Source organism: Chrysoperla carnea, chromosome 2 (assembly GCF_905475395.1).
Source record: "Chrysoperla carnea chromosome 2, inChrCarn1.1, whole genome shotgun sequence".
Taxonomy (NCBI): domain Eukaryota; kingdom Metazoa; phylum Arthropoda; class Insecta; order Neuroptera; family Chrysopidae; genus Chrysoperla; species Chrysoperla carnea.
Window position 1 is genome coordinate 31,976,467 of NC_058338.1, and position 21,263 is coordinate 31,997,729.

Here is a 21,263-nt window from a genome sequence, read left to right on the forward strand (position 1 = left end):
GCACCAAAAGTTTGTCCGTAGCATCAATATTTTTCAGCGTTACAAACTTGGGACGAAACTTAGTATACCTTGATATACAATATGATGTGTGCAAAAATCGACGTTATGTAGATGCTATTATTTTCATAGCCCTTTGTTTGATCTTAAATTTTTTAAAGTTTAATTTTGTTTCTTTATTTATTTTATCAATTTTAAATCATTCTTGGACATAAAACTTATAGTAAACATTTAATTAATGATTGCAATTTCTATAAGATCTAATTTTTGATTTTAATATTTTACTTTATCAGAAAGGTAACAGTAGGGTCTCGTAAAGCTCATATTCACTACAACTTTTTCTTAATTGAATATGAAAATGGTATCAAAACATTTAATCTTGTATGAAACTTTATAATAATCAAGTTACAAATAATTTTATAAAGTATACTGGAATATAAATTGAAACTTAAATGTTCAAACAACAAATTATAGTTTCAAAAATTTATAATTTAATAAACCTAAGACAATATACTGAGGGATTAAAATATTATTAGTTTAGAAAGGACGAGTATTGTTTAATAATACTTACTCAAGTCAATAAATAATTTTCACAGCAATATTATTTGAATGAAAGTTAGCATATGGGTAAGAAACATAATTTAATATTACGTTAGATATTCAAGTATTAGAGTATTAAAAGCTTCTGTTTTACGGTAGTTATTGAAGTTTAAAAGTTATATATCAATAGGAAATATGCAACTATCAAGTAATATAAATACACTAGTTTATAATTTCCTAGATCGGTTTTTTGTATTTTATAAATACGTATTTCGACTACCATGTAGTCATCATCAGTAAGAATTAGCTAGTCGTGATTACTCTTATTATGAATGTTACTCTTTGCTAATTTGGTGGCGGACTGCAGTTCCAATTATGATTATGATGTTAAAAAAGTCAAAGATATTTTTTTTTAAATTAATTTTATATTAAATCAAAGCTTTGTTTAATTAAATTTCAGCTTTCTTCGGTATGTTTTAGACTTAACTCATGCGTCTTAGAGTGCCTTTGAAAAATGCCTTATTTTCAAAGATTTAATCAATTTATCTACACGTAATGTATTTTATAAATGATGATTCACTTTAGAAAATGCAAGTTGGAAAATAGTAAAGAAATGGAAGCTGCAATAAATTTATTTTGAAGTAATTACTATAATAACAGTGTTTCATATAATATACTAAAAATAGTAAAAAAAATAATGATAGCAATTAAGAAATTCTCTTGGTGTTATATAAATCCCTTAAGCTGCTAAAGTTTTGTTTTTTAATTACCATACAACTTTGTTTCTTTAAACTGTACTAACATAGGTATTAGCAAATAATACAGCAAAAAAATATATTTACTAAGTAAATAGAGCTGCTGTTTTTCTCATTTTGGGCCGAGCTCTCCGGTTTTTGAGATGTGTTTCCTTTCTACAGGCAAAAATACAAATTTTTTAATATTATTCAAAAATCGAACACTGCAAATCGGATTCCTAATCATCAGAACACTCCAATTGGATTAGTATAATCTTTGAAAAAAACGCGAGTTATTCTAAGTCCTAATTTTTAAAGCAAACAAGATTAATAAAATTAGGAAGTTTGAAAAAAGTTTTAGTTTAGAAATGAAACAACATAAGAAAGGTGTTGTTTTTTTTGTGTGTCGGAATTTTTTTTGTCGCCTTAAATTTTAATGAATGTTTTGAAAGTAAGTTTCACCACTTGTGACGAAAAATAATATAAAAAGTCGATAGGTATCGTGTGATGACAGGTAGGAACTATGTTCCTTTCGTACCTTTGTACATTATAAATGTACCGCTATTCTTTCTTGGACCTCCAAAATTCGTCTTTTACTGCACAGTCTATATGCATTTTAAGGTAAGAGCAATAAAAAATTTAGCCTGCCTTATCATAAATTATAAAGTACTCCCATTTATAACATAGCCCGCCCTATCATAAATTATAAAGTACTCCCCATTTGTAACATATAATATAAAACTCAGTATACATCCTTCTCGTAAAAATTTTTATTTTACAAATTATTATTGGTTTGAGGATGTATTAAGTATTATTGAATATTAAATAAAACCCCCCACTCAATTTCATTTTTCGGCCATATCCTGCGCTACGGGCTAACAATTTTTGTAATCACTGTATTAACAAGATATTTTTCTGAAAATTGAAAGTATTAATTTTAGAAGTCAAAGGCTTGTTTGATTCTTTAAAGAATTTAATTTTATAGCTACTTTTAGTTTTTATTGTATGTTATAATTGTAGTATTAGTTTAAAAAAGACATACTTCTGATTTAGTAGTGAATCCAATATGTGGGTAAATTACGTTTGGTTTGATTAGAATATCTATTATGGCATAACATACAAATTGCATTGTACTTACTTTAAATTATCTCTGTTTGCTTTAACTTCTGATAACTTTCACAACTTAATTTTTTTAAATGATACAGCATAAAATTTTGACAAAAAATACAAATTGACAGTTATAAAAAGATTTTTGCATTTTCTCAAAATTCATGGCAACCTTAATCGATTGAAAAAGTTTTAGTTTCCTAGGTAACCTATGTGTCGGTTTGGTGTCTGTTGCAGTTTTTTTGGTTTTAACTCTCAACCAGCAAAAGCTCCAATTTTCTTTACTATCTCACTTTCTTCTTTATTATTAGCTCACGGTATATATATAAAATGATAATTCTATATCAAAGTACATCTACATGAAACAAAACTTCAAAGAAACTTTTGCGATGATGTTACAAACACAATACATTTGTGTAAGTTACATACATCGATATATGGCACAAAACTGTCTATAGAGTTTCGTTTTTCCTCACATAAAGTTTGTTCCTAAGTTGTGTTAAAACATAACGTGCTTTTAATTTTATCAATGGTGTGTTTGTTATCGGATAATAGTTCAAATGACTTTGTTAACTTAAAAGATTTTCATTCAATTTAGTTACAGTGTGTCTAATAATTTAGTGGCTATCTGAACAAAATATCTTCAAGAAAAAATATAGTCAATACGTTTTGTTTCCTGATCTGTTCTAATTTAATTAATATATTCAATCTGGAGTTTATTATAGCTAAAAAATCTGAATAAGTTTTTTTTATAATATGTAGAAAAGCCGTTTCCACAAGTCTTTAAATTTTAGCAACATCTTATAAATTTAAACGAGCAATTCTTGTATATATAGAATTCATTTTTAGAATATGCCGTTTTATCTCGGGAACGGCTTCAATAATTTTCATGAAATATAGTATGCAGGAGGTTTCAGGGGCGAAAAATCGATCTAGTTTGGTTTCATTTTTAGAAAACGTCATTTTATCTCGGAAAATTTCCAAAACACACGAAATAAAAGTAAAAACTTGCGATCGAATTAAAATGTAGGTAACTTCATTTAAAGAAATTATTTTCATGAGTACAAGAAGAAGCCCTGTCATTTGTGAATTTTTAGATTTGTACATTTATTGAATAAACGTATACTTACGTTCTCTATAACCTTAAAATTTTTCTTTTCTTTATTTCTGTGTATTACATGAGCTAAAACCTCCTTCAAAATCTCTACAAAACCTCCAAAACATTCATATAAATAATACTTAATACACTCTGTATAAAAATTCATTTAATTCAATATGCATATTATTCCAAAATGATGATGCAAATTATTATTATTTGTTATAATAACATTTATTATTTATTTTATGCATTTAATTATTTGAAATTTGTAATTGTATATTGCAAAAATGAAATTAAAATAAATGTTTATATGTGGTTTTATATTAAATATTAAATTATAAGTCAGTTTAGTATAGGAAATATGGGTGCACTAGCTAAGAAAATCTTACGGTTTATACTTTTGATTCATGCTTTTTCAGAAAAAATCAACGTAGATAAAAATCGTTCCAAAAATACAGGGCTAGGATATTCTACTAAATTTGAAAAAGTAAACTACTACTATATTTGAAAAAGAAATAGGATATTCTACTATATTTGAAAAAGTACTTAAAAGTACTTCAAAATGTTGATTTTGCTAATAAAAAGCCAACAAAAATTTATTTCGGAAAAATACAAACGCTTTCTTGCCAAAAACTTAAATTAAAGTTTAAACCTTTTTTAAACTGTCAAAAACGCGGGCATCCAATAAATATAAATACTGATTATCTATGGATATATTATACCTAGCTGTCTACACCTAATTAACTGATAGTCTATGGTTCATACCGATATGACATGACATCACTGCTTGCCCGCATTTTAGGTCACGTGATATACAGTTTAAAAATTACGATTTTTAATTTTAATATTATAAAATAAAAATGTGCTTTTATGACTCGAAATCTGAATATTTAAGTATATTTTTACATAAATTTTAACTTGTTTCAAATTTCATAATTTTTTTTCACTACCGAAGTACCCTATTCTAAGCAAGAAAAGGTAGTTAACGCAGACAGGCGAAGTAAACGCCTGTCAAACGCAAACTAGGCATTACAAAATTCTTGTTAGGAATATTCACTTCTGTTGTAGAGATATGTTAGGTTGAGTTGAGGCAATACCTCAATGTGATTATGTTTAGTGAATTGGATGTAAGAAGATATTTCGAAACAGGAATTTGTTTAGCTCAGTACCACTCCGACGGACAGCTAACTTTTGATTATGTTTCGAAGGGATTTTTCTCGATGAAATTAAACGGGGCAAACTCCTGATAAATACGCCCATAAGCCCTAAGCTATTTCTTTAAACTGATAAATAATTTATCTTCATGCTTTCAAAATCAAATTAATATAACCTCAATTAGACTCAATTTATAAAGTATATTCATTACTGCCTTATATTAGATGGATCTTGACACGACCCCTGATTGAGGGTAATTGTTAGATATGTATAATACTGCTCCAGTAAAAGAATTCAGTATTTTCTAAGTTCTTTCAAATATATTTAAAAATCAAAAAATGACAATAATCGTTTGACTCTAAACGTTCTCTATGTCAAAAAATTTTCCCCATACGGCTATATTTATATGTGAAATGACCGTAGCGGAAAAGCTTCAATTTTTTTTGAAGTTGTGTTTATACAGGATACTTCCGCTCGCCTACACCTCGTTGATTGGAATGATAGATTCAGATTTAGCCCACCTTCATATAAAAAAAATCAAGCCTTTTATCCAAATATTGCCCTGACACACGTACATCCTTAAAAAACTGTAAAAAGTAGGATTAAACATTTAGATATGAAGAAATGCAGAAATGATCCAAGCGTTATCATTGCCAAATGTTAAAAGAGTTTTTAGAACTAAAGGTTATTTTTAAAAAAACTACCATATAAGTCAAAACAAAAATTACACCTCATTAAAGGAAGTACGAGCCGGGTAACAAGTTTAAATAAAAAGTTTTTTACTACATGTAGCTTAATTTAATTCTGAAAATTTGAGGGGGAGTATCCAATTATATTGAGATAAATAATTGCCTTCAAAATTAAGTATATTTTGATAGTTTATATAGAGAGTATACTCGAGTCACGGCTGCCGTTCGTATGCCTAACCTTACTTTATTGCACTTATATATTAAAAAATAACGTCCGTCAAAATTTATATATTTTTTAAAAATTGGATGTTGTTTTACAAGAAAAATTTTTTCCAATGAATAATAAGAATGACATATTTCTGGAGTTCCTAGAACCTAGATAAGAGTAAAAAACTTAAGTTGTTTAATAAAATTTATATTTTTTATTTTGCTATTTTAAAATAGCTTATCTTTGGTATCTTTATCTAGTGTATTTACTACTTCAAAAATAATACAACTGGCAATTTAGGTTAATTCAGTAGATTGGTAATCATACGGTAAATGGACAAAAGAACATCGGCCATTAGCTGGTAATGTGCTCAGCCGGAATTTGGCCGAGGCTCGGAAGCTCGGCCACCGATATTGGCCAATTCACTGCCCAGTGGTAAAACCCCATATGGGCTTTCTAATTAAAAGTTAAGGACCATAAAGAAAAAAGAATACATAAAAAACCGGACCGATCGACTTTATTAAGGACGTAAAATCACTGTTACGGTATTTGCAATTTAAAAAAAAATATATTTTCAGTTTTGATGGTAAATTATGATATTACTTGACGAAAACTAATAATACAATTTTTTGATATATCTGGTATTATAGTTTTTGTAATATTGAAAATAGAAAGATATTAAAAAATTGGATTCTTACTTTTCGTCTAAATTCATTCAAGTTTAAACAAAATTCATCATCAAAGCTAAAATTTTGATAAATAATTTCAAACCTTAATCTACCCTGCCCATACTTCCTTAAGCGTTGGATATAATACAAATAATTTCAATTACTTTTAGTATAAACTAATAATAAGTATTAATTAATTTATTTTAATGAATTATTATTATTTATGAGGACTAATTATCACGCATAAAGCTTGTAATAAATGATAGTACTGCGTGTGAATCAAATAATATATAAATGAGATAACGTAAATAAAATATACCTACACGTTAAAAGGTGTGTGCGAAGTTGAAGTCTAATAATAAAAGTACCTACATATTACGTACGTTTAAGTTTTAAATTAAATAACTTTGTTATAAATGTGATTATTTTGTTTTCTGTTCTTCCAAGTCCGGACATTGTTTTATGGATGTTTTATTTGTTAATGTGTTGAATACAAATTGAATTTGATTACTCTTTTATTCGTACGTAGCTATGTAGTACGTATTAATATTATATTATACTCACTTAGTTTCTTACTGTTTTAATATTGCAAATTTAATATACGAGTATTTTCCATTAGTTCTTTATTTTATTAACAATACCAGCTGTTGCCCGCGTTGGATGATTCCAACTTTTTTCAAACATAATTTACAAGAGTATGGTTTAGTTTAGAATGATTAATAACACTGGTCAACAAAATTTTTTTTTTTTTTGCCACATTGATGCGAGAGACATTTCTTATAGTTTTTGAGGATGCTGAATTCGAATTCGAATTGAGAATTTCTCTAATACGTAAGGTTTTCAAAATATTTTTGGCTAAAGGAGGAAAAAATTAGTTTTTTTGTTATATTCGAAATTCCGTAACACCACTATATATTTCTTTTTTCATATGAAAATTTGAAAGACTTCCTTTTCTTTCCCTCTTCCTTTAAAATACTTTTTGAATCATTCCGATATCCTTTTTGCTCTTCGAGAAATCATATCACATTTTAGTTAAAATACCTATACATTGTGTTACTACTAATATAAATATTTATGTATAATTAATTAATTGTATACTTATATATTTATATATTACCTATTCTATTTCTTGGAAGTAGATTTTGGAAAAATTCAAAAAGGCTTTTGAGGGGGAATTAATGGTATTTTCTATTGGCGTAAATTTTTTCGTGTGAAAAAACTATTAACCGGTGAAATATGACCTCGAATTGAGAAGAAGAACAAGTTTTTTCCATGTTAAGGGACGAATTTCTCGAAAACGTGACGTGATGAAGCAATTTTACGCTCAGATTCATATTCAGCAAGTCAAGTACTTTTCAAAAAGTAAAGTCATGCTTCTGTGCCAAAATTGTGTTGACCAGTGTAATCCACGCATCTTGGACAAAAAAAAGAGGTCAATCTCGTAATCTAACGCAATATACTGAATACTTCTAAAAACCTTTTATTAGTTTCATAATGCATGAGTTGTCTCAAAAGTCACCGATGGTCATGTGTCAGCGTCCTTAGATATTCAAGGTCAAAAAATTAGTTTTTATCTCGTTTTCAAAGATAAAATTGTCTACAAATTTCGGCTGAAACCCTTTTTTTTATACAATGGACCGTTTTTGGAATGTACGAAATGGTATTTTGGCGAAAGATCGGGTATCCTATGCGCATAACTTGATTCCTGATGAGACAAAATACCAGGTTTGCTATAGCAATTTTAAAACTAATACTATCTCTAATAAGAGAGGATTGCAAAGTCGAAAACGTAACACAAGCAATGAAAAAATTTATGGGTATATGGAAGATTATGAAGTGTAATAGACTAGGATTTACGATGGATTCTGCACATAAAACATTAAGCTATATATTATTAAAAATATAGTTTTATGTAATCTTATGACTCCCCCTTAAAAAACGCCTAAGACTAGCTATGCTGAAAAACGTATATATAAAATAACTAACGTCATACAAACGAACATAGGCAAGTGTCGAATATAAAGAAGCTATATGTCGAATATTCATTCAGTTTGCTATATTATATACCTATTTGATACCGTCGTATGTTTGTTGTTCGATGTTCGTTGTATGATATTTGGCTATATATATCAAGCAGTAACTTTTCAAAACGGTTCATGTAAACATTTTAACCGGTAATAATTTTTTGTATGATTTTGGCCAAATTCCAAAATCTGTAACCTTCTGCTCCATAGCAAAATCAATGTTTTATTTCTTTGGTAAGTATGTGTACAAATCTAGTTCAAGGTAATAATATGGGAAATTCTGTTGTTATGTCACTAATATTTATTTTACGTAGGTGACTGATTCCCATTTCTACAAATTTATCCCTCATAAGTAATTTCTTGATTAAAAATGTTTCTAAACTCTTTTTTTGTCTGTGAAAATCCATCATATTATCTTAAAATCGTTAGCTTGATACTTTGTTCCTACATAAGACATTTAATCGTCTTATGTAGGACTATTGGAATTCATTTCCCATCAGAAAAGTGCTATGATGCTTGTTTATTATATTTTTATTATTATATTTATTTCCTGCGCAAAGTGTACTTTGGTAGATTCTTTGGGTTTAAAAAATACGGTCCATGACTAATAAAAATTACTGTTTTTAGGCTTTTAGTAAACGGTAATATTGTGGTAATTATTTTTTTTATGACTAATGAGTAATGCTGTTAAAAGACAAACATAAGCAGTCGCCTAAGACAACATGAAGTGGTGACACACTTTATATTGTATTGTATTGTAATATTAATTTCAATTAATATACATAGCCAAACAATTGATAAACTGAATGTCATTGTCATCAGAGAACCGGTTTAAAATGTTAATAACTTCAGAAGATTTCATATTTAAATAGCATCAAATTTTTATCTTCTACTGTAGTCTATCACAGGTACAATTTTTACAAATTGATAATATCGTCTGTTTTTTTGACGCCAGAGAAAATTGATAATTTTACGTTATCGTGAAATATCTGAACCCCATTTAATTTTGAATTAGTATTTAATTAAGTTTGCATTATTTAATTTAACATTTGAATGGATACCAACATTGAAAAAACGCAATGAACGCTATTTTACTTTTAGTAACTATTGCCAGTGTTTTGAAATTAAGAAAACTGGCCCTAAAATTAGTTCCAGAATTGTTTTAAACAATTTACCAATACGACCTCGTTTCTTTATCCTTACAGAGATTGACTCACTACAGACAAAAGAATATTAGAAATTGAACGTCGAATTTTCACTCAAAAAGTTTTTCTGCAGTTTTTGGTTCCGAGACCATTTACGAGACACAGTTTCGTTTATCATTTTGAAAATTTTTCGATTATTATTAATCAAATTCAGATTTTTATCATGCCTATAAAGCGAAAGGAGACTGAATGTACCGTTAGTAAAAAAAATTAAATTTAATAATTTTATCTTATCTTTTTCTTCTTCAAGTGTGTCCATTAAAATTTTTGTACATCTGAGTGCTTAGGCAAATATTATATGATCGACGAGTGTACAGGATATTTACGCTTGATTTGAAATCCAGACACTAATTTTTGATAAAATTTTTTATGATTAATTAAATTAAATAAACAAAACAACATTTAACAATTTTTATCTACAAAGTTGATCAAGAGGAACACCAGAAGAGTGGTGGCTTTGCTCTCAGTTATTGTAAAATCTCTAACACGGTTGGTTCTTTTAGTAGAACCAAGTATTTTATTAATATGATATAATAAAACCAGTGAACTCGCACTAATTTCGAATGTTTTCATAGAGAGTTTTCGGTTATTACTTAGATATTCTGTTATAAAATTTTGTAATAATTTAGAACTTAATTAACAAATGAACTCGGATTAAATATAATGTGTAACATCTTTATGTGTGGAATGGTCAGTCTAAATATTCCAAGAAGTTCCTCTAACGCAATTTCTATTGATAGAATTTCTATAGAAGCTCCATCATTGTAACACGTCTTTGAAATATTCTGGTAATTATTATTTATGTTTTTGTATTATCTCATGGTTGAAGTGATGATTACATTTTTATTACTTAAAATATCACAATGGTTGATAGTTGAACTCATTTATTACAAAATTTTCTACTGAATAAACTCTGTCTGACCTAAACATAGAAAAATAACCACAAAATCTCAAAAAACTGCAGTAACTACATATTTTCAAGTTTCGTTGATAACTTTTCGAAAAATGAAGGAATTAAGTTAAAATTCTGGAAAAATGTAACTTATGATCATAAACAAGTGTGGTAGCCCAATACATAGTCTCAATTCAAGGAAATTTCTGAAAAATTTCTCGTAAAGTTCAGTCTAATCATGGGATTTTAACTTTTTTTTTATATAGCAGATATAAAATTCGGATATTGTGAACGACTTTTTTTCATACTTGATTCTGAGCCGAAATGATAAAACAAAAATGCAAATAACTCGAAAAATCCAGATTCCAAAATTTTGCACTCTAAGAAAAAAGGGTAGTGAAAAAAAAACAACAATTGGTGTGAAATTTGAAATTTTTCATATTTTATTTAATACTTCAACTACATATTATAACTTACAAACATTGAGATACATTATTTAATGCCTGGAGGTCTAATATTTAGACATTGTTTACCGATAGATAAACAGATAGGAATCTGATCTTTATTACATACAATATAAATTGTGTTAATGAATTAAACAGATTCATATATTGTGTGTTTTAGAAATTACATAATAAATCCCCAAAGCTGTATATCAAATTGGTGTGTTTTTTTTTTCTTTATTGACTGTTATGTGATGTAAGAAGATTGATAACCATGTAATATAAACTGAAAGTATTGATAAAATAATTTCATTAAACTGAAATATAGATCAACAATAGAAGTTACTAACATATTATTAAAACAACTAAGTGGAGAGATATGGTTAGTCATATAGGGTTCATGGTTTGTAACTATGAAGTACTAGCCTGATACCCGCCCGTTTCACTGGACTTAAAAGTAAAAAACACCGCTTTATAGCCTCCACCTCTGATGTCCACGGTTTTCAATTTTGTTAAATGTAAAATAGTCAGAATTCATTGAGTATATCAGAAGATTGGCCATGAATGGTTTGACATTTACTATTTTAAAATTTTTACAGAATACTTTAATTTATGGTTCAAAATGATGATTATAGATCTGCCAATCAACATTTTGAACCAAAAATTACAGATTTCTGTAAAAATTAAAATTAGTAAATGTCAGATTAAATTTTTTTTTTAAATGTATCTTTATAAATTATAGCTCATGTGTTATTCTGAAGTATGGGCTATATTGTTGTATAGTTTCATTAAAAACCATTCGCTAGTTTTAGCGTGACAGTGTAACAAACAAACAAACAAAGATCCTTACTTTCGCATTTATAATATATAGAGATAAGCAATTTGAATTAAATTAGGAAGAAAAAAGTTTTTTTTTTCAAGAGCCACCAATAATACTTTATATTGCTGGCACTTAAAACGAGAAAATAATTGAATTACAGTCAGTATTAAAACATTTTCAGCTATGAAATTATTTTACAATGGCTTTACTTTTACCTATATCTGTCGATCTAGCACCCCATACTTTTTACGATACAATAATTTTTTCTTAAACTTTCTTTTTTAAAACTTATAGAAATTATTTTCTATTTTTTAGTTAGCCATAGTATCAAAAGCGTTTTTTAAACTAATATTTATTATTTGCATCTTGTATTATGAACTGGCTTAGTTCGTAATTGCACGTTACTAGTACACGTAAATAATGAACAAATATTTAAATAATATATACATACACAGAAGCAAAATACCCATTAAACACCCAAGTATCCCATATTAGTAGATGTACATTTATTTCTACAAGGTATCTCTAAAATGTCTGTACAATATAACTAAAAATAAGTCAATTTAGCTATTTTGCCTTAGTACCAAGTTGCTCATTTTGGAAGCTATTCGATCTTAAAATTGAAATTCTAAAATTAAAATTATATTTACCATCAACGCACTGGCGTTGAGCGTAAGTATTTTAGATTTCAAAGCCCCCGTATTTCTACGCTTAAAAAGAATAAGGAACTGAAAGTGTTGAATTTCATTTCGGTAAATTATTTACTACAAAAAGGTAGTCTGGGTAGGAAATTTTCTTTCGAAACTTAAATCATTGGAATTTTATACTTATCAAAAGTTTTCGTTCAATTGTTTCAGTCGTTCTTTACATCTAAAAATATCTTTTAAGGCTGTTGTCTCGCTAAAAAAAAATTCTAAATTTGTACATACTTATTAAAAATATAATAATTCAATTTTTATAACAATTTGTAAAAGTCGATTGACCATCTCTAACTCGAGATTAATTAGGGTTCGAATAATTAACATGAAGAGTATAGGAGAGGTTGGGTTTTTAACAGTTTTTTACAAGTTTTTAATTCTAGAAAAAAAACTAAATTAAAGATATTTTCAAAAAAAAAAACTGAACATTGATGTATTTGTTCTGAGTTTTGAAAAAAAAACAAATTATTGTCCGTTTCATTCTTGAGATATTACTCAAAGTTATTAAATTTTATTGTTGAACAGAAACAATTATATTTATATTATAGCTAGTTGAAGAGAAATGTTAATTATAATACTGACTTTAATACGAGAATACAGAAGGTTAACAACGAGAATACCTCGCGTTTGTACATTAACGTTAAAAAGAACACTTTATTTGACTATGTATGTATACTAAGCTTGTGTGCGATTGCTGTGCATAAAGTATACAACACTTTTACAATATTGTATGTATATACATAACAATTAACCTGAAAATCGTGCATATTTCTGAATCATAAGGTAAGAGATCTTGAACTAGGAACCTAGCTCCCAAACAAATCGACTTGGTACCAAGAAAAATTAACTAAAATTTATTTTGAGCTGTACTTTATTTAGTAGAACGTTGGTCGTACCTTTTAGAGCACCCTGTATAACTAGCTCTCAGTGATTTAATGTTGTTTTACGTAGACCTACGTAAAGGGGTTTCGCATATGTATAACAAATTATTTATAATTAACTAAAACTAAAATTAAATTTGCATTAAAACAGAAAGTATGTCTAAATATAACATTTACTTTGAAATCAATTTAAGCGTAAATAATAAAATCATTAAGTAGAACACACCAGATAATCTGATACATATTCTGTGTATGTTTGTTTGAGTGTATATATTTAATAAATACTGAGTTTAAATATGTAAGTTACTATTTTATAATAAGGAAATTGAACATTTGAAATGGCCTTCAAATTATAATATCATATCTGAAAATTTTACTTACATTAAAAAAAAAATCTATAAACAAATTTTTTAAATCTTTTTTCAATGTTGTAAAGGTTATATGGCCACTTATGGCCACTACCATCGTAAATAATGGCGATATTTTATTATTCGGATTGTTGTAAGTGGTTCTACACGCTGTTTCTAATTGAAAGCCCAAGGCTTCTTCTATCAGGCGGGCTGCAAAGGATGTATGCAGTTATCTACAGAGCTATATCCGACTGGCAACGTTGCAACACCGTACAAACAGTCGCTATTCTCAATTGTATACGATAATTACATCTATTAGACGAAATAGGGCTCTGAAAAGAACCCAGGTGTAAGGATACCATTCCAACTGCTAGAATAGTAGTGTTCAGGCAATAAAATTGGTGTTCATTTACGAGGTCTGAATGTATTGGATTGAATACTCTAACCTGCAACGATATTACCATTCTCCCTGTCATTCCAGCTCCGATAAAGTTACTCATCTCAACTTTTACATTTTCTAAACTGGAAGAAGATAGGAGCTCTCTGTGAATAATGTGTTATCAAAATATAATGTGAACCTAATATGAGTGCCCGAACACAGGGCGGTTTTTTTAATGCGCCACTGGAAATTTCAAAGCCGGTTATACCTCGCTTAAAGAGATACAACGTTAAATATCCAAACGAACCATTTCTGAATTGCAAATTTACTCCTAAATGAAACTTCTGAAAAAGTGGAAGGGATAATTTACTCCAAGATGTATGATCAGAATACAATCGGAGACATTCCAAAATATTTGTCTTCCAAGAACCTCCACATGCGCTAAGGTATATGCTAAATATATTATGTAGTGAAAAGAGTTAGCATTTGTTAAAGAAGAAAATCTTTGAAAAACTAGAGAAATACCCATTATTATTTTAAAGTGACTTCCGGGAATTTGATAATATTTTATTCTGAAAATCGATAATTTTGGTTAAAAAAGTATAACATTAAAGTACGTTGTAAAAGAACTACCCACTCAAAATTGTTTTATATTTAATGAGAGTTTAATAACTTTATCATTGTTATTATTATAATAAAAGTTTTATATATTCTCATTTTCAAGTACTTTCGTAAATCTCAGTTTAATTTAATAAACGAAAATATAATTTGTATAATATTTCTATTTGTGAAGAAGAATGTTAAGTAAAACAAATTAATCTTTAAATCTTAACCTGGAAGCAAACTTTTTTCCAAGGTTAATAAAAACCACTATCAAAACCGTCTTTTATTGTTTGATAACTGTTGTTTATATGTGTTTTTGTGGCGGAAGAATTGCTGATTGCATAAAACTACATTATTTAATCAAAATTAAAAGAAATTGCATTTGCAATACAATTCAAGGGGAAAATTTTCAAGGTTCCGTCATGGCATGAAAATTTACAAACAATTGGATGGAAGATCTATTTGTATGCAAGAGACAAAGAGTGAACAATTGATAAAATTTCCCAGACATAGGTATCGGGTATAGAATTGAAATTGGAAATTCGATTAATCAGCAAATGAACCCGATTTTTGTACTTTTTGGGTCAAAATTACCTTATATACTGAATTTCGAGATCAAAAAAAATTTTCAATTTTTTTAAGCGGTGCACCCATTTAAAAAAATCGAGAAAAACGCAAAAAAAAAATTTGTTTTGGATTTTGATAAAACTCGATGTATGGGGTAATTTTGATCCAAAAAGTATAAAAATCCGGTTAATTTAATGATTGGATGCAGAGCTTCTGAGATATCGCAATATTTGAATCGGTTTTAGTATGTATCTCAAAAACTATTCGGTCAGTCATCAAATGCACCCAATTTTTGTACTTTTTGGGTCAAAATTACCTTATATACTGAGTTTTATCGAAATTGGAGATCAAAAAAAATTTTAGATTTTTTGCAATTTTTTTAAGGTACACCCCTTTAAAAAAATCGAGAAAAACGCAAAAAAAATTTTGTTTTGAATTTTGATGAAACTCGATGTATGGGGGTAATTTTGATCCAAAAAGTATAAAAATTCGGTTAATTTAATGATTGGATGCAGAGTTTCTGAGATATCGCAATATTTGGATCGGTTTTAGTACGTATCTCAAAAAGTATTCGACCAGTCATCAAGTGCACTCGATTTTTGTACTTTTTGGGTCAAAATTACCTTATATACTATGTTTTATCGAAATTGGAGTTAAAAAAATTATTTCGATTTTTTGCATTTTTTTTTGCAAAAATCGAGAAAAAGCAAAAAAAAATTTTATGTTGGAATTTGATGAAACTCAGTGGATGGGGTAATTTAGATCCAAAAAGTTTAAAAATCAAGTTAATTTAATGATTGGACATATAGAAAGTTGCAATGTCAACGAGTAACATGGGCAGAAATTAATTTTCAAAAAATTAAAATCCATAAAATTGTGAACAAAACGGAGGATAAGGGCTATACGTGATAATCGTTGTTTTTAAAGGAGAAATTGCCGAGCAAAGGGAGCGTGTATCTGCTAGTTATTAGTTAAAATTCAATTTATCTTTTTTTAAGACTTTAGATGGTAAAAAACTAACATTATCTCCACCACGGTTGTATATGTTGCTCACATTTTTCACCCTTTGTTTCTTTTCCTTGCCATTTAAATTTTAATACTAAAAAATCATGTCACCAGGTGTCATTTCACCTGTATTATGTTTAATAGGCCCATAAATGCGTTACTTGATCAATTCATATACTTTAAATTAAATAATCAAGGGACTCGGAAGATACCGAAATTCGGAAATCATTAAACTATAGTTTTTCCTTAAACTTCAGCTTGTATTGCTAGCGTTTCCAACAACTTCACTACAAGGAATTCCAACTGTCAAAAAATTTCCGATGTGTAAAAATATTGTTACCGTTATTATTATAAGTGTTAAATAATTTCCAATGATGATATGATAATTTAATAATTATTATATTGAAATTTACACAAAATTTAGCATATTGATGATACAATACAATAAATTTTACGCCTTAGTGTTAGCTATGAAAACAAGATTATGTTATTAAATTTTTTTAGTTCACTAACTGTAGATTTCACTTTGAAATAATTTATATTTTATTTGTATTTATTTATTCATACATCTTAATCATATGTGTTAATCGTATTGCAATTTCTCCGTTGATTTAATCATTTGTATTTATAATTCATCATACTCCTTTAAATTGTAGGCAAAAAACGATTACGCAGGGTTCATTATAACAAATTCTGTCATCGAAAACGTATTATTTGTCTGATACAAAATAAAATATACGGATATTTTTTTATAGTATATTTTGCAGAAAATTTATTCTAACCATTTTGATAAAATTTTAGATTTTAGATTTACTACTGATAATTAAAATGAATTCTCGAAACTTTTGCAGTAAAATATCTCTGTTACTGGGAATAATTTAACCTTTATAACGAGTTATCCATAAATTACGCCAAAATTTATGATTTTTCGACCATCCTCTCCTTTGTCACAGGTGGCCACATTTGTAAAACCTTCTCCCAGTGTCCCTTGTCACACAATGTCATATTTCCTTGCCTCTTCCCCTTATCGTTTGACGTGATTTATGGATGGCTATGATTTATGTATAAGTAGACAAGAGTCTACTTAAAAAGGCTTTGAAGCTTTTAATATTATTGGACGGTTTTAGTTCGAAATTATAATCAACAGACACACTATTTGAAGCTTCCTACAAAATCACCTTATAGTTTTTGAGAAAATGGAAAGTTTTGCCCTAATTTGGACCCTGCCGGGAAAGCAAAAGTAATTACAGTTTCAAACAATAGTTGTTTTTTATTTAAATTTTTATTCTATTTGTTACGGTTTAAAAGATGATCCATTTGACCCATATTGCTCACTTTCCAACTTAAAGTCACTTTTTACGTCCTGAATCTCTTCAGGTCCAGAGTCACTTTTTACGCCCAGAATCAAAATTTCTGCTCAGAATCTCTTTTTTAGGTTTTTTCAGGATGACGGACGGAAAGACAAATGAAAATTAACTAATTTGGTGATTTTATGAGTATCTATATATATGAGTAACTATTACAAACCAAGTATTACAAACCTGGGACTAAATTTAATATACTCTGATATATTTCAGAGATAGAGTATAATAATTGAAACTATTTTGATCTCTAAACAGGATAAAGATTATTTTTGGGATTTAACAAACATTTAAAAAAATTTATTAGAGAAAAACACGTTAAGCTCATGAAGTATGTGACGACATAAAAGAAATAAATTCAAATTCTCAATGTATGGTATCATTTCAGTTTGAAATTCTTTTGTATATGATTTAAAAAAAACTATTTTCTTGACGCAGCATATTTGACGACGACTTCTTAAAGAAAATTTATGTATTGATACACATTGTTTGATGTTGAGAACTGGATTTCTCTCCATCTAGACAACGTCAAATCAAGTCAAGCAATGTATTATTATCAATGTATGCGTAGGTTAAATTAAGTTAGACATGTGATATAAAATATTTGAAAATAATTATTGCAAGTGTGTGGATACACGTAGCAGCAGCAGTGTATTAAAACAGTTATTTATTGAAGAAAAAAAATTATCTCATATATTCAAGTGACTTTCATGTTACTTTATCTAAGTTACGTCCATTCATTGCGATTGTATGAACGGAGGACATTAGAGCCATGGTGTAGAAACTATTATGTGCTCTACATTAGCAAACACAAGGATATATATTAGCTCTTTGTTATAATTGAAGCTTTTTTCATTTAGCTATAAGTGGTTTCAGCTTTGTCCATACATTCGTTTTTAACCCCCCTACTAAAAAGAAGGGGTGTTTTAAATTTGATCGCTATGTATGTGTGTGTCTATCTGTCTGTCTGTCTGTGGCATCGTAGCGTCTAAACGGATGAACCGATTTTGATTTTTTATTTGAAGGGTAATTTAATGGAGAGTGATCTTAGCTATGTTTCAAATGCGAGTTTATTATTCCGTACCCGAAAAAACTAAAAAATTGGTGATGATAATCAAAATCGGGCTAGTTTGGAAACCGTTTTAAGGATAAAGGTAATTTAATGGAAAGTGTTCTTAAATATGTTTCAAGTGCGAGTTGATTTCACTTATATTGAAATTAGACGCTTTGAATAATAATTCTTGATATTGTTTGGCGATGCTGATATAATATTAATCCATCGAATATTTTTGTAAATGTGACTTCATTACCAAATTGGTATAAAAGAAAACATATTGCTTCAAATGCAAGACTCATTTAAAATCAATTTCAATTACAAGTGAAATTACAGTTCTGCTTGTAATTCTTTTCAAACTAAACAGATTTTCTTGAAACTTAGCTGTAGATCACTCTCGATCAAGTCGGTTCACCCGCCGAGGAGCTACACGATGCAATAAACAAACACACAGATACGTAGATAAACACGTCGAACTTATAAAACCCCTCTTTTTATGTCTGCGAATGTACCGATTTTGATAAAACAAGCCTAATAAAAAAGTCTCACCAAATCGGTTCATCTTTTTAAGAGCCACGGTGCCACAGACAGACACATAAACATGGCGGTCAAACTTATAACTTCTCCCTTTTTGCGCCGGGGATTAAAAATATGTAAATATATCAAATCATGCCATGCTCTTGAATATTGGTGCAGAAAGCAGATGTGATCAATATGTGAAACGATTGAATTTTTATAGCTTTGTGCCAGTGGAGACTTCCATCAACAAGGACTCCAAGAATACACAGTTTTAGTAAGTTTGACTGCAATCCTTTTGCCGTAAGAAACTTGCGGATACTCCGCCTGTTATATATATACAGAACTAGCGACCCGCCCCGGCTTCGCTCCGGTCCAATGCTGATACTAAATACACTACAGAAAAACTGTTAACGTTGTATATAAAAACATAGCGGCCCGCTCTGGCCTCGCACGGGTATGAAATATATAGCCTATGTGATTAAAATCGATCCAGTAGTTTTGATTTATTCATTACTACCCGTGGTCCGCACGCGTTAAATTTGTAGTAAAACAATCCCCCTTTCCCTATACCATGAAGATTTCCTGCTATCTTTTGAATATCTAAATTCATACACTACATTTTTACTTATTTACTTTTTACATTTTTAACTATTTATTTTATTTTTACACATCACATTAGAAACCTCAAAAATACAAAAGTACTTCTCCACTATTTAATGGATGTTATTATACATATAAACCTTCCTCTTGAATCACTCTATCTATTAAAAAAAAACCGCATCAAAATCCGTTGCGTAGTTTCAAAGATTTAAGCATACAAAGGGACATAGGGACATAGGGACAGAGAAAGCGACTTTGTATTATACTATGTAGTGATATTCGAATAATTATGTTATTACAATAAAACATTTAGAAAAAACAAATTATCAATAATTTGATGAATGCAGATTCATTTCAGAACAATTCACTCTATATCTGTGTCTTAAAACTGTAATCGAAACGAATCATTTAAAAGCAAATGAATGTAATTTTGATCAGTAATATATTATCGTGTCCAGACATTATTAGGGTTTTACAAACCTTATACCTAAATTACATGTCAGATTTTAATAGCGTTCAGGTAGATTAATCATTTAATATTGGGATTACGCCTGTCTTCTATCTCTACAACCAAAGTACACAATATACGAAAGTAAAAAAAAATGTAAAAAAAAGTATATTAAATGATACCTATAAACATTAAACATACCATATTTGTTGTTAACCTTGATACATGAAGCATATAAAAGAATGTTTGTTACAAATTAGTATATAGTAGTAGTATCTACCATTATTACTAATATTTAATATATACATTATAGTCTAGGAACAATTGCTTATGCGTTAGCTCCTAGAATAATTATACCATGTATACAGGGCGTTATGTTATTAACTGCAGATGGTTGGCCTACAGAATAAGCTCATAAAGACGAACAAAAAAGCTATTTACCAAATTTCGATCTGAGGCCTGATTCGGAAGTTGTAGCGATGCGAAAAATAGAAAGATTTATGAATTCACAAACCTTACTAAATTCAATAAATTAGTAAGTGTCACTTTAAAATATAGAGTCTTTATTTTTAAGAAAAAAAAATGATACAAACCTCTTTTTTAAACTAATTGACCAATACAGTGGTACTTGAGATGTGGAAGGTATCAAATTATATATTAACACAGGTACGGGGGGATTAAATTGTGTAATACATAACACATAATGTCTCAGGATGTTGAGTTTTGCTATACCAATAGTTTTTTTTTAGCGTCCTTATTTTAACTATTATCAGTTCTAATAAGAACTATTTATTAATAGGATCACTAGATAAAAATTGTGAACTGTGTCTACCCAATAGAAGACACAAAAATAAAGAATTATATACTTAAAAACGGCAGTCTATTAAAACATTATTTTTGTGCTAAAATGATGTATGGAATGCATTACTGAATTAATTAATTTTTGTATTCATGAATAGATTCTCAAATGTTGACTCAATAAAATAAAAATTTTAATCTTTTAATTTTCGAATCTGATACGCCGTGATTTCCGAAGCTATTACATACAAGAATATGCTTACTATAGTTTATTTTATGGTCATGTAGGTAGATGACCGTGTTAAGACGCTATTGTTTTTGTTTAGTAGTATAACAAAATAAATCATTTTAAATTTTGTATTAATTTTTGACTCACGAATGATATTTCCTTAATCAAAATATTTTTTATTGCAAGTTTC

The 21,263-nt window shown here is 28.5% G+C and overlaps 1 protein-coding gene across 2 annotated transcripts in view; it reads left to right on the forward strand.

Annotated features, from left to right (window-relative positions):
* LOC123292368 (beta-1,4-glucuronyltransferase 1-like) overlaps positions 1-21,263 on the forward strand; it is a 160,969-nt gene that overhangs the window by 46,010 nt on the left and 93,696 nt on the right. The gene's annotated exons all lie outside the window — the stretch shown is intronic.